Source organism: Eschscholzia californica, unplaced genomic scaffold, assembly GCF_041429995.1.
Source record: "Eschscholzia californica isolate CP2 unplaced genomic scaffold, dmEscCali1.0.p SCAF_2, whole genome shotgun sequence".
Taxonomy (NCBI): domain Eukaryota; kingdom Viridiplantae; phylum Streptophyta; class Magnoliopsida; order Ranunculales; family Papaveraceae; genus Eschscholzia; species Eschscholzia californica.
This window is the reverse complement of record NW_028238309.1, coordinates 14,690,334-14,703,098: the sequence shown is the minus strand read 5'-3', so window position 1 is coordinate 14,703,098 and position 12,765 is coordinate 14,690,334. Positions and strand designations below refer to the sequence as shown.

Below are 12,765 nucleotides of genomic sequence, written 5' to 3'. Positions count from 1 at the left end.
TAATTTGTATTCGATTTGTATTTATGTATGAGTAAAAACGAAAACAAATGCTGCTTTAATGTTCCCAGAAAAATATACTATTTCCAAAACTGAAAGTTAAGTGAGAGAAAGTGATATATATGTTTTGTATATTAACCCCCAAATCACGCTAAATTGATCCTAGATTGATTCAGATAATAGGAAAGAGAAAATTTGATTTCCAAATCTGTTTAGAGGAGAGAGAAATTATGATTTGTTTCTATCTTTTTTTTTCTAATAAATCTCCATATTTTTGGCTAATAAATCTCCATATTAAATCTGTAAAGAAGAGAGAGAAAATTGATTTGGGAAAGTTTAGATTTTGTTTCTAAACAGATTATAGAAGAGAGAGAAATTTTCGTGAGAATCTAACCGTTTTTTCCTAAATTTATCCTAAAATCAAGGTACATTAAACCGATTGAAATCCCAAATGAAGTAGGTTTAGAGAGAGAAAGTGTCTTTATGAAGATTGGTATCCAATCTGTTTCGGCTGAATAAAGATCCCCCACAAATCACGCCCACGGGTTTTGGGAAAGTTTCCTAAAACCCTCGTAAATTCAAAAAACCCGGGGTTTTTTGATTTGGGATACATTTGGTATTACCCAATAAATTAGCCATACTTTATACCCTTCTTGTAAAAGGACCAAAAATCCATAATCTAAGAAGAATGGTCTATAGACCTATTATCAAATTAATTTTGGTCTATATACCCATGGACTCTTTATTTTGTCCTAGTTACATTGATCAGATTTGTAAGATAGATAATATAACATAATATTCTATTGGTGAATCTTGAAGATTTGTACAAAATTATTTTCATCATAATCTTGTAAAGATTGTGTATTCATCACTCTTCCATGTTTAGGCGTTGGAGTTGCGTGATTCGAGTGAGAAAAATATCATTTTATACCTAAGTACTTATCTCTCCTATAAATACACTAACCAGTTACCCACTTCTATAAGGTACAAACAAATGGCCAAGTTCGTAAAACTTTGGTTTATGTTTGCCCTTCTTCTCGTCGCCTCTATGGTTTCGGTTTCAGCTGGTATTACTCATATCCTTTTCGTTTCTCACATCACATAAAATTATTGCTTACTTTAGTCCACATTAGAATTGGTAGTGTCATTAGAAAACCGAAGTATTTTTCTATGTCAACATCAACTTCTCGATGTCATGATATTATTTTTTTCTGATGTAATTATCGATTTCATTTTATAAAAAGAAATAGATGTTATACTGATAATTACTTTTTTCAAAATCTTTTGACAAAATTATATTAGTATTTTTTTAGTGTTACGACAATGACGCCTAATGTCGACTGTCATATAATTAAGTTTTTATATCGAGAGTGAAAAACTTTTCTTTGTTCAGATTGATTTTCGGGCTAGAGACTTCTGTACTGATCTCCCCTACATTTTTTCTTACACTCTTCACAAATATTTGATTGTTGTTTAGCTCTTTATCCGCTAAGTTTTGACTCTCTCAAGGTCCGGTTTCAATCCATCTCTCTCACCAACCCCATCCCCGTCGAGCATTATTCGGGTACATGAAGGTTAGGTAATCTGGTTTTGAAGAATTCTTCATTAGTGATTGCAAAGTTATGTTTATTTAGTTTTGAGTAATCATCTAATTGTTACTGAAAAATAAGAAAAATGAGAAAAATACAAAATTACATAGGGAGACTCGAGAACTCACTGAACGAGTTTTTCAAGAATCACATGTATGATTGACATGTGAAGATAACTATAGAAGATAAAAAAAAGCTACGTTGTGAGATAAAGCATAAGCTAGTGTTCTTCGACAATTTTGCTTTAATATGCTCCACGAGCTACAAACTATCATCTTAGTATTCTACTATATGTTATTTATGAAAGTTAGAAAACGCCAAACAAGGAAAATCTTCTACATGTTTTTGAAGAATCACATGTATGATAAACATATGAAGATAACGATAGAACATAAAAAAATGAGAACTACGTTGTGAGATAAAGCATAAGCTAAGTGTTCTTCGACAATTTTTCTTTAATATACTCCACCGGCTGCAAAATGTCGTCTCAGTCTTCCACTATATGTTATTCAAGAAAGTCAGAAAACACCAAACAAGGAAAACTCTTGTCGTCTAGAATTGTCCGTAATATGGAAAGAAGCAAAAAGAAAAATTAACAAAACTCAATTATCTTCAGACATTTTGATTTTGTTATTGAAACACAACCTGACATCTTTAGAGAGTAATATCCCATATTAAAATCAAGTTCAGTGATTGAAACCTAAATTTATCCCAACCTGCCTTGGTAATGACGGGATGTAGTGTAATATCCCATTAAGATTTGATTTTATATGTTCATTAATTTTAATAACTAAAGTAATATTGAAAACAAAACTTTCATTATTTTATTGCAACTTGTGATGAGATCTTAAAGAAACTTGATTTGTTTGTTGGAATTTTCAGCTCAACCTGCAAAAAACCATACATATGGGTTGATTCTAAGATAACAAGGGTGTCAATAATGATGAAATGTTATTACAATAGTAGAATTTTGAGTTAATTCCTATTTGGCCCCCTACTTTGTGACCAGCTTCCTTTATGACCCCTTTTTTTCCGTAAATTCAAATATGACCCCCTTTTCTTAACACCGTCAGTCAACTTTTATGGTCAATACTTTTTTTTCCATGTTTACCCTTCTTATTAGAATGATTAATAAATTCAAAATTGACCCTCTTTTGAATTTGGGTCAATTTCAAAAAAATTATAACAACTTTAGAAGAAACAAGGGGGCTAAAATAGAATACATATAAAAAAACAAAAACACCTCATCCCACCCTCTCTCTCCTCCATCTCACCTCCACATCATGTATCTCGCCACCTCATCATCTTCTCCGAATGAAGGTCGCCGGCCGGCCAAATTTTCCGGCGACCTTCCATTTTTTTTTTTTCATCTTCTCTCTCTATTCTTTCTCTTATCTCCCTCTCTCTAATCTCTCTCTCTTTCTCTCTCTTTATCACATTTCTCTCTCATTCTTAAAAAAAAAAAAAAAAACTCTCTCTCTCATCTCTCTATATTCCGGCGAAGGGGAGGAGCCCCTTCGCCGGAATATCTGACTGGTTGAAACCAGATCCCGGTCTGGTTTGAAACCAGACCGAGTCTGGTATTAACCAGACCTTGAAGGTCTGGTTTACCTCTAAAACCAGACCTTCAAGGTCTGGTTATTCCGGCGAAGGGGCTCCTCCCCTTCGCCGGAATATAGAGAGATGAGAGAGAGAGAGTTTTTTTTTTTAGAATGAGAGAGAAATGTGATGAAGAGAGAGAGAAATGAGAGAGAAAGAAAGAGAGATTAGAGAGAGAGGGAGATAAGAGAAAGAATAGAGAGAGAAGATGAAAAAAAAAAATGGAAGGTCGCCGGAAAATTTGGCCGGCCGGCGACCTTCATTCGGAGTAGATGATGAGGTGGCGAGATACATGATGTGAAGGTGAGATGGAGGAGAGAGAGAGGGTGGGATGAGGTGTTTTTGTTTTTTTTATATGTATTCTATTTTAGCCCCCTTCTTTCTTCTAAAGTTGTTATAATTTTTTTGAAATTGACCCAAATTCAAAAGGGGGTCAATTTTGAATTTATTAATCATTCTAATAAGAAGGGTAAACATGGAAAAAAAAGTATTGACCATAAAAGTTGACTGACGGTGTTAAGAAAAGGGGGTCATATTTGAATTTACGGAAAAAAGGAGGCCATAAAGGAAGCTGGTCACAAAGTAGGGGGCCAAATAGGAATTAACTCTAGAATTTTTCTTCCCAGGACTACAGATTCCTTTCTTCTTACTCAAACATGAATGTAGTCCTTTGGGGGCTCAAGAGACTTCTTATTTTCTTTGCGTTCTTTTGAGATCCTTCTCCTCTATTTGATCTTCCCTTTTACTTAACCTTTTGATTTCCTCACTTTATTTGATTTTCTTTGAATTAGATTGTCTTTTTAGAACTCTTATCGAAACTAAAACTTATTTATTTTGTGTAACTCATATTAAGTGTCAAAAATGAGATTTGTTATGTCGAATTAATTTTCTTCTGACGCCCCGTGCCCCATACCTAGGCACGACCACGCCCCGGCAATTCACAGACAAGCCGAAATCCGGCAACACTTTCTCTGTAAATCGAACCGGTCGTACCTATAACCTGTCATGCAAACCATACATTCGCATACACATACCTAACGGAAGCTAAAAAAATAAGACATAACTTTACTAAAACTCTGGTTCCAAACTGAACCACCAACAGTAGGTTAACTCAACCTGCACACAACCTTGTTGCCCAAGTTCTCACTATCCTTGCTTGCCTTTTAATCTATGAGTACAAATGATCAGTAATTTACTTGTTGCCCACTGCTTAATGAATTTGGGCATGATCTGGTAATATTTGCACATGTGACTGATACGCCTTCCTTTATATTTCAATCTCTTCCTAGTCGAAACTACACTCACCAACAATACTTAACATAGAGTAGCTTTACTGTGTCATATGTGACAATTTCTTATTCCTTTCGACTCAAGGCATCAACTACCATATTTGCCTTTCCCGTATGATAAAGCAACTCAGATTCGTAATCCTTCAGGAATTCCAACCGCCTTCTTGGTCTCATATTCAACTCTTTTCTTCACGAATACTACGGGTGCTCCTTATGGAGAATTACTAGGCTTGATGAACCTTCAGTCTACCCTTTCCTGAATTGATTGTGTTTAAAATCCACATCACAATCAAATCTAGTCTCTATTTGTCGAGTTATTCCTAACCCAACTCATTGTCATATATCTCTATCCTTTGATATTGTACCATCGAACCACTGAAGATCCGACAAGATTCTCTAAGATGTTCTTTTGTTGTCCCAAGCAATTTACATGTTCTGATTTCCTTGAGTAGCCTCTACTACTTTGACCTAAAATCTCACAACATTTATATTCCTTGCCATCGTTATAGTGGTTTCATTTATCTGAATCTCTGAGCTCTTTCAACTACTTATCTTGTAAGTCCTTTTATTGTATCATCTTCCAGGTTGTATGATCCTTCAACAAGTCATTTGGTCATTAAACTTCTTATGTGGTTTAATCTGTAGCTTATTTGCTACTCGAGGGCATTTCCCATATTATCGGTTCGCCTAGGTTAGCTACTCCTGGCAATGCCTTCATATGAGAATCACCAGCTCGAGTGACTTAGGCTCACAAGATTTTTCCACAACTCCATCACTACTGACCAAGTTAGCCGCACCCATGAGTCTGTGACGTTGTCTCTCTAGACATTCACCATCTTTGTCCCGATTGTCAACACACTTTGTTACCTTGGTTTTCCTTAACTTGCTGAAAATCTCTTAGTTCACCTTCTCTCAAGATTACCTTACTGATTTTTCTAGCGTTGTTCCGATTAAACTGATATGTAACTTCACCCTGTTAAAACTTTTAACCATTCGTTTCATTTGTCCTCATGAATTCCTCAAAGTTCTCTTATTTTCCTTCGGACCTCCTTCGAAAGATAACTTCTCTAAACTCCCTTTGTTCTTCAACTTCTGAAATGCATCTCGCCCATAAGCCATTAATCGATCCTTCCATAACCACTATGTCTCCCTATTCCGAACTTTCTTTTTCTTCTTTGTTTTCTCTACACTTGTAGCGAACTCTGTCAACTTGTATAATACCATGTACCAATTTCCTTTGTTGTCTCCAACTTGTCTATATCTGGTCCTTCCACGACCTAGATGCGATGTTCACACCCAAAGGCCACTAAAGCTTCTAATCAACCCTGACTGCCTTCCCAATCTTACTGGTTGTGGGTACGAAACTCTGTGGACACTAGCATCATCTTGATCTTCCTCCCAACTTATGACCAAGTTGTCTTTTTCTGTTATCTAAATTGTCTCGATAACAAACTCTTCTCCATCACTGATAATTGTCCAAGAAAACATTGAATATATATATATAGCAACTTTTACTCTTGATAATATTTTATCTTGAAGCTTTTAAACACCTAGTCTTGGCCATTTTTATCTTTCTCTCAAGTTAAGAGCACTCACTGCTCTCCACTACACACGGGTTATCGGTCACCAAAACTCATGCTCTGATACCACTTGTGACGCCCCGTGCCCCATACCTAGGCACGACCACGCCCCGGCAATTCACAGACGAGCCGAAAATCCGGCAGCACCTACTCTGTAAATCGAACCGGTCGTACCTGTAACCTGTCATGCAAACCATACATTCGCATACACATACCTAACGGAAGCTAAAAAAATAAGACATAACTCAACTAAAACTCTGGTTCCAAACTGAACCACCAACACTAGGTTAACTCAACCTGCACACAACCTTACATCCCTGCACAACCTATGTGATACATATATATTTACATTATAAGGTGTTCAGTGTATAAAAGTATAACTTCGAAGATAAATCAAAACCAAAGTGAAAGGAAATAACACCAAAGTGGCACCGCGCCACAACCCCTGCAATCCATCTGCTAACCATGTAGCTGCAGATGCTTCTAACTAGGAAACTGCATACTAACACACTGGTAGGGGGTCAGTAACTCACCGACACGAGTTAACTGGTAGAGGAGTCCCAAAACAAAACTACGATAAAACCATTTTCGCAACAAAACATGCACATGTATAAATATATATTAATCCTAGTCTAACATACAACAGCACCCATGGTATGTTCCTCAGTCAACAGAGAGTTACCCAGAGAACTCTATAGTACTTGGGCTAGTATCGTCCCATACCGGCACTAACCCAGGTACTCAAGTTCTCTCGAGAAAGTGGCTTACCTCTAGGTAGGTAAGCCCCTCTCCCACTAGGCGACTCCACAGTCATTGAAAAGCTAACCTCGTGATAAATATATACACCTAGCTTAACTAGATACGTTTTAGTTTCACCGAAGTCGAATAGTCAGGTCGTCCCTCCAGTATTCGTGTTGGGACGAAAAGCATATCCTCATCTGTACCTCGCTTGCAACTATTTCTTCTGGTTTTGGAAAAGCATTTGTTGTGTCAACAACCGAAATAATACTTCTTTCTTGTGAAAACATCCTTCACCCACAATCTCAGCAGATTCGGAACTCGCCCGTTACGCCTTCCACTAAGATAAGCTATTTAAAACATTACTTATCTTATCACACACAGAAGTGGCACAACCAAGAGTCATATCATAACGTGCAGAGGGATCCCAATCACCAAACCAGTCAAGCGGTCAGAGGTGTACAGCCCCTGAACCCCGAGGGTAAGAACAAACAGGCCTACAGTCTAATCGAGCGGTCAAGGGTAGCAAATCCTTGAGCCCCGAGAGTCCAACCTAAACAAGAATCCTGGCCAGAGAGTGGAGCACTACAATTGTCAAGACCCTCATGACTCGTCTCAGTCCACTTCAACAATCACACACAGCATACGAAAGCTTTACGTTTGCAAAACATCAATTATCACAATTCGTTTCAAAAACCAGTGCTCTAGAAATCATTCGTAGGAAATTTTTTCATATATAAAACCATCGTGTCAAGTTCACGATACAAATCTCATCGAAATCCGAGTATAAATCATTAACAACGTCAATAATCAATAATCTCAACCAACGATACAACTTCCATTGAAATCAAGGATTTAAATCCCGCATATATGACCACCTACCATCTAAACATAGTGATGCATGCATATCTCCTACTTTTAAAATGAATTCAAACAATAATATTAAAGAAAACAAGAGATCACCCCTACCTAGTGATTCAGGACTCCGTCCTCATCCGCTTTGCTTCGAGCATCTCGCCCCCAACTCATTTCGGCTTTCCTTCTGACACCCTAGACAAAGATAAACCTTAGATTCTTCGATAATAATCTTAACACAACACAAATAACTCCGAAAGAACCATAAGAAAAAGAAATACAAATAAGACTTGACTCGCATTAACGTCGAAAGAACCCGAGTGACTCTATCACGTCTTAGCTTCATTCCCAATTTAACTCTGATCGGTTTCGGTCATACCATATATATATGGAAAGCTAATTCAATATCTAACATTTCATTACTTAGTATCTTGGTCAACCTTAAAGTGTACGGTCCTCGAAATAGCAAAATACAAACAGCAGCAAATCTGAATTCCCTAACAGCGCGCTGCACGCTATAACAGTCATAAATCTCTCATCGCTGATCGGTTTCAGTCCATTCTTTCGTCTTCGGAAATTTTATCTCATCTATAATGTTTTGTTCTTAGGTGGTTTCTCTTAATTCCCCCTCTAAAATCTCCGAAAACCACAAATTATACGCAGCAGTGCATCTGTTTCACTGATCGTACGCTGCGTGTTCTAACGGTCATATCTTTCTCATCCGAACTCGAAATAACATTTACCATATCAATTCGGAAAGCTTACATCTCAAGCTACAACTTATCTCTTCTGTAAAACTTCATTCGGATACCCAAAAAACACAGAAATGCATCGCCACGGACTGCATTAGTCCTCTGAAATCGCCGTTCGGTGAATAGTCTAACCCCACTTAACATCTCCAACATTTCTCAAATAACACACTCACTTATATTCCAATTATAGAAACCCTAGAATTACATCAAACTATATAAATCCCCAATTTTCAGACTTATAAACCCTAGAATATAAGAGCAAGATAATTGAATCATCAAAAATATATTTTTACCTTAATTTGGATGTTCTTGATTTTGTTTTCTTCCTATCTTCATCAATTCCTTCCAAATTTCCTACAAATTCGAATTGAAACTTAATTAAAACTCAAACCATAGAAACAATGAGTTCTAGAGAGAGAAACAGTAATGGTGTGTTTGGTTGCAGGATTTCTAAGTAGGATTCCTATCCAAAGTGGAATTTGGTAGGAATCATGAATCCTTGGTCCGTTTGGCTACCAAGAATCCTAGGACTCTTGAATCCTAAGGATTCCTAATTCCAAAATTTGTATTGGACCAAAATCCCACCTCACCCCCTAGGATTTGCTAGGATTTTGGATTAATGAACCTAAATTTCAAACTTAAAATCAACAAAAAAATATTTCCTTCTACAAAATCATAATTTTTTTTCAAAATCATTATTTTTTTTCAAAAATCATATTTTTTTTAAAGACGTTTAAAAATACTCAAATAATTATAAATCATAGGATTCCTAGTTACCAAACAAGCCAAAAAATATTACTTGGATTCATGAATCCGTGGAATCATGAATACCAAGGACTCATGAATCCGCGGATTCATGATTCCGCCATCCAAACACACCATAAATCTCTTACCCAAATTCCATGTAACCATGCTTAAATCATCTCTTCGTGCTTGAATTCGACAAAATCAAGTATTCCCCTTTGAATTGCAGCCCAAATCTTCTCTTCCATCGATTTTTCTTACCTAACCTAGACTCTCTTCACCTAACCCACGAACGACAAAGTCTGGTTTTGGTTTATTCCTTTAACCAGGCGAAATCCCAGTTTAGTCCCTAACTTTGGTCTGATTGCAAAAAGCCCCCTGATTCTAACCTTAGTGCAAGTTTAGTCCTATTATAACCCGTCCCAGTTGCCTTAATAGTCCTTCATCAAACCTTATTATTCCGTTCCTATTATATGAAAGCTTGGGATGTTACATTTCTTCTCTCTCTAAATTTTCTGTTTTGAGACATTCTTTTATAAGATAGAATAAATTGGAATCATTGCAACCTACGTAATTAAGAGATATTTGATGAGCTAATTCCTATATGGCCCCCTACTTTGTGACCAGCTTCCTTTATGGTCCCATTTTTTTCGTAAATTCAAATATGACCCCCTTTTCTTAACACCGTCAGTCAACTTTTATGGTTTATCTTTTTGTTTCCATATTTACCCTTCTTATAAGAATGATTTCAAAATTCAAAATTGACCCCCTTTTAAATTTGGGTCAATTTCCAAAAACTTATAGCTACTTTAGAAAAAACTAGGGGGCCAAAATATAATACATATAAAAAAAATTTAAAAACACCTCATCTCTCCCTCTCTCTCCTCCACATCATGTATCTCGCCACCTCATCATCTTCTCCGATGAAGGTCGCCGGCCGGCCTGCCAAATTTTCCGGCAACCTTCAAATTTTTTTTTTTTTTTTTTTTTTATCTTTCTCTAAATAATCTCTCTCTCTCTCCCATCTCTCTCTCATTTCTCTCTCTCTCTCTCTAATTTCTCTCTCTCTCATCTCCCCTTCGCCAGAATAACCAAACCTTGAAGGTCTGGTTTCAAAGTGAAACCAGACCTTCAAGGTCTGGTTAATGACCAGACTCGGTCTGGTTTGAAACCAGACCGGGATCTGGTTTCAACCAGCTAGACCGAGATCTGGTTGAAGCCAGATCTCGGTCTGGTTTGAAACCAGATCCCGGTCTCATTTCAAACCAGACCGAGATCTGGTTGAAGCCAGATCTCGGTCTGGTTTCAAACCAGATCGAGTCTGGTCATTAACCAGACCGAGTCTGGTCATTAATCAGACCTTGAAGGCCTTGAAACCAGACCTTCAAGGTCTGGTTATTCCGGCGAAGGGGCTCCTCCCCTTCGCCGGAATTACAGAGAGATGAGAGAGAGAAATGAGAGTAAGAGAAATGAGAGAGAGAGAGAGAGATGGGAGTGAGAGAGAGAGAGAGAGAAATGAGAGAGAGATTAGTTAGAGAAAGATAAAAAAAAAAAATTTGAAGGTCGCCGGAAAATTTGGCCGGCGGGCGACCTTCATCGGAGAAGATGATGAGGTGGCGCGATACATGATGTGGAGGAGAGAGAGGGAGAGATGAGGTGTTTTTAAAAAAAATTTATATGTATTCTATTTTGGCCTCTTAGTTTTTTCTAAAGTAGCTATAAGTTTTTGAAAATTGACCCAAATTTAAAAGGGGGTCAATTTTGAATTTTGAAATCATTCTTATAAGAAGGGTTAATATGGAAACAGAAAGATTAACCATAAAATTTGACTAACGGTGTTAAGAAAAGGGGGTCATATTTGAATTTACGAAAAAAAGGGGGCCATAAAAGAAGCTGGTCACAAAGTAGGGGACCATATAGGAATTAACTCATATTTGATGGTGGAGATTTTTAATTATTTTAGTCCAAGTCACCTTGAGACTAAGCATCTAGGAACATTTATTTTGTCCTAGTCACATTGATCAGATTTGTAAGATAGACTAGGCATAATCCCCGCCCTACGGGCGGGGAAATGCCTTTATGCGACGTATAGAAATGATATTTAAGTATTTAACGTTTCTCTTTTTCTCCACATTTAATATTTTCTCATTGTAATTTTAACTTTTCAGATCATTACTGTCTAAATATAAGTATAGAGTTCTCGGTATAAGACTTATCTTAAGGTATTTAAGGTTTTTGAGCCTACAAAACTATTTGACGTTCTTAAATCTGTTAAGAAAATCTATTACTCTCTACCGTGATGCTCATTCGACCACATAAATGATGCAACTTTTCCATACCATTGCTTAATGAACATACTTGATTTACCACCTGTATCTGAATCACACATCAAAGTAAACAGAAATGTTTCGTGTGGTCAGATTATCTTATTTGACATATACTGATATAAACATGTTAGGATTCTGATTAAAAATACTCTGTATAAAGATCAAGATACCCAAAATTGAATATCCCTTATCCATTTGTTAACTGTAGAATGTTTTTGACTAAAAGGAGAAGATAAAATGAGTTTTTAAGCATAAAAGATCGAGTTACCACAAGATGCTAATTAAATGAAGTTCTTAGCCCGACGTTATATCCTATTTATCCACCCTATAAATGAAAATCAAAAAACCTGATCAAATATACGCAAACCATGATGAACAACCATGAGGATCAAAGTAAACAAAACTATCTGTTGTGTTAAATTATCTTGTTTGACATATATTGATGTAGACATATCGGGAGTCTGATAACATACGAAGGCGAAAATACTCTAAATCAATTAAACCTAAATTTAATTGTTACTTAGTTAGGTTGAAATCTTGAAAGTGTTCGCCAACAATTCTTGGCTAGAGTGGTAAGAGGTATAGTCTTCTACCTTAGAGGTCAAGGGTTCGAGGCACGCTGAACAATTCGAGAAAGAAAACACCTGAAAGTGTTATACGTTTAACATAAAATAAAACACCTACAACTTTTATATTACCTTCATTTAATGTTGTCCTCATCCAAAATCTCTTTGTGACATTTCACCGCACACCTTTTGACATTTACCCATTCACCGGAAGATGAGTAAAGATTGAGGAATTCATGTTGAATATGAATATCACTAAAAAGAACCAATTTAGGAACATGGGTATGAAAAGATTGCACTTGTTTAATACATCTAAAATAGCAAAAGGGAATGTATAATTATTAGGAGAATTTGAGTTTTTAAGCATATGTGTGTAACTGAAAAATTATGTTTGAATAGAATTAGAGTGAGAGAAAGATCGAATGAGAGAGTTACAAATAAAAACAAGGATAGAACATGAGGAAGATATAAACTACAAATGCAATTGTGCAAGAACGACTTATGAGAAAATATATTTACTTGAAAACTGTATGGAGTTGTAAACTAAGGTCTACCATGAATCGGCTCTCTGCAAACCAAAATTACAGTCAATGCTCTGAACGAAAATTCTTAGCTCTTCTTCTTCCTAATCTAGGTAAGATATTATCCGATAAATAGTAAATTAACCAAGAATCAAAAAACTAATTTGTATGTAACATTTAATCAAGGAAATTCGAACCAGTAAGTGCA

At 36.4% G+C, this 12,765-nt stretch overlaps 1 long non-coding RNA gene across 2 annotated transcripts; it reads right to left on the bottom strand.

The window, feature by feature from the left end:
- Positions 1-6,275: 6,275 nt before the first annotated feature.
- LOC147556435 (uncharacterized) lies at positions 6,276-9,440 on the bottom strand. 2 transcript variants are annotated; one of them, XR_015235364.1, is made up of 4 exons: positions 9,293-9,437; positions 8,693-8,753; positions 7,762-7,842; positions 6,276-6,564 (listed from the first exon to the last, which is right to left on the bottom strand). It is a non-coding gene; the product is annotated as an uncharacterized LOC147556435 (long non-coding RNA). The 2 variants fall into 2 exon arrangements; XR_015235363.1 differs by lacking the exon at positions 6,276-6,564 and having other exon boundaries at positions 7,507-7,842; positions 9,293-9,440.
- Between the last annotated feature and the right edge of the window lie 3,325 nt (positions 9,441-12,765).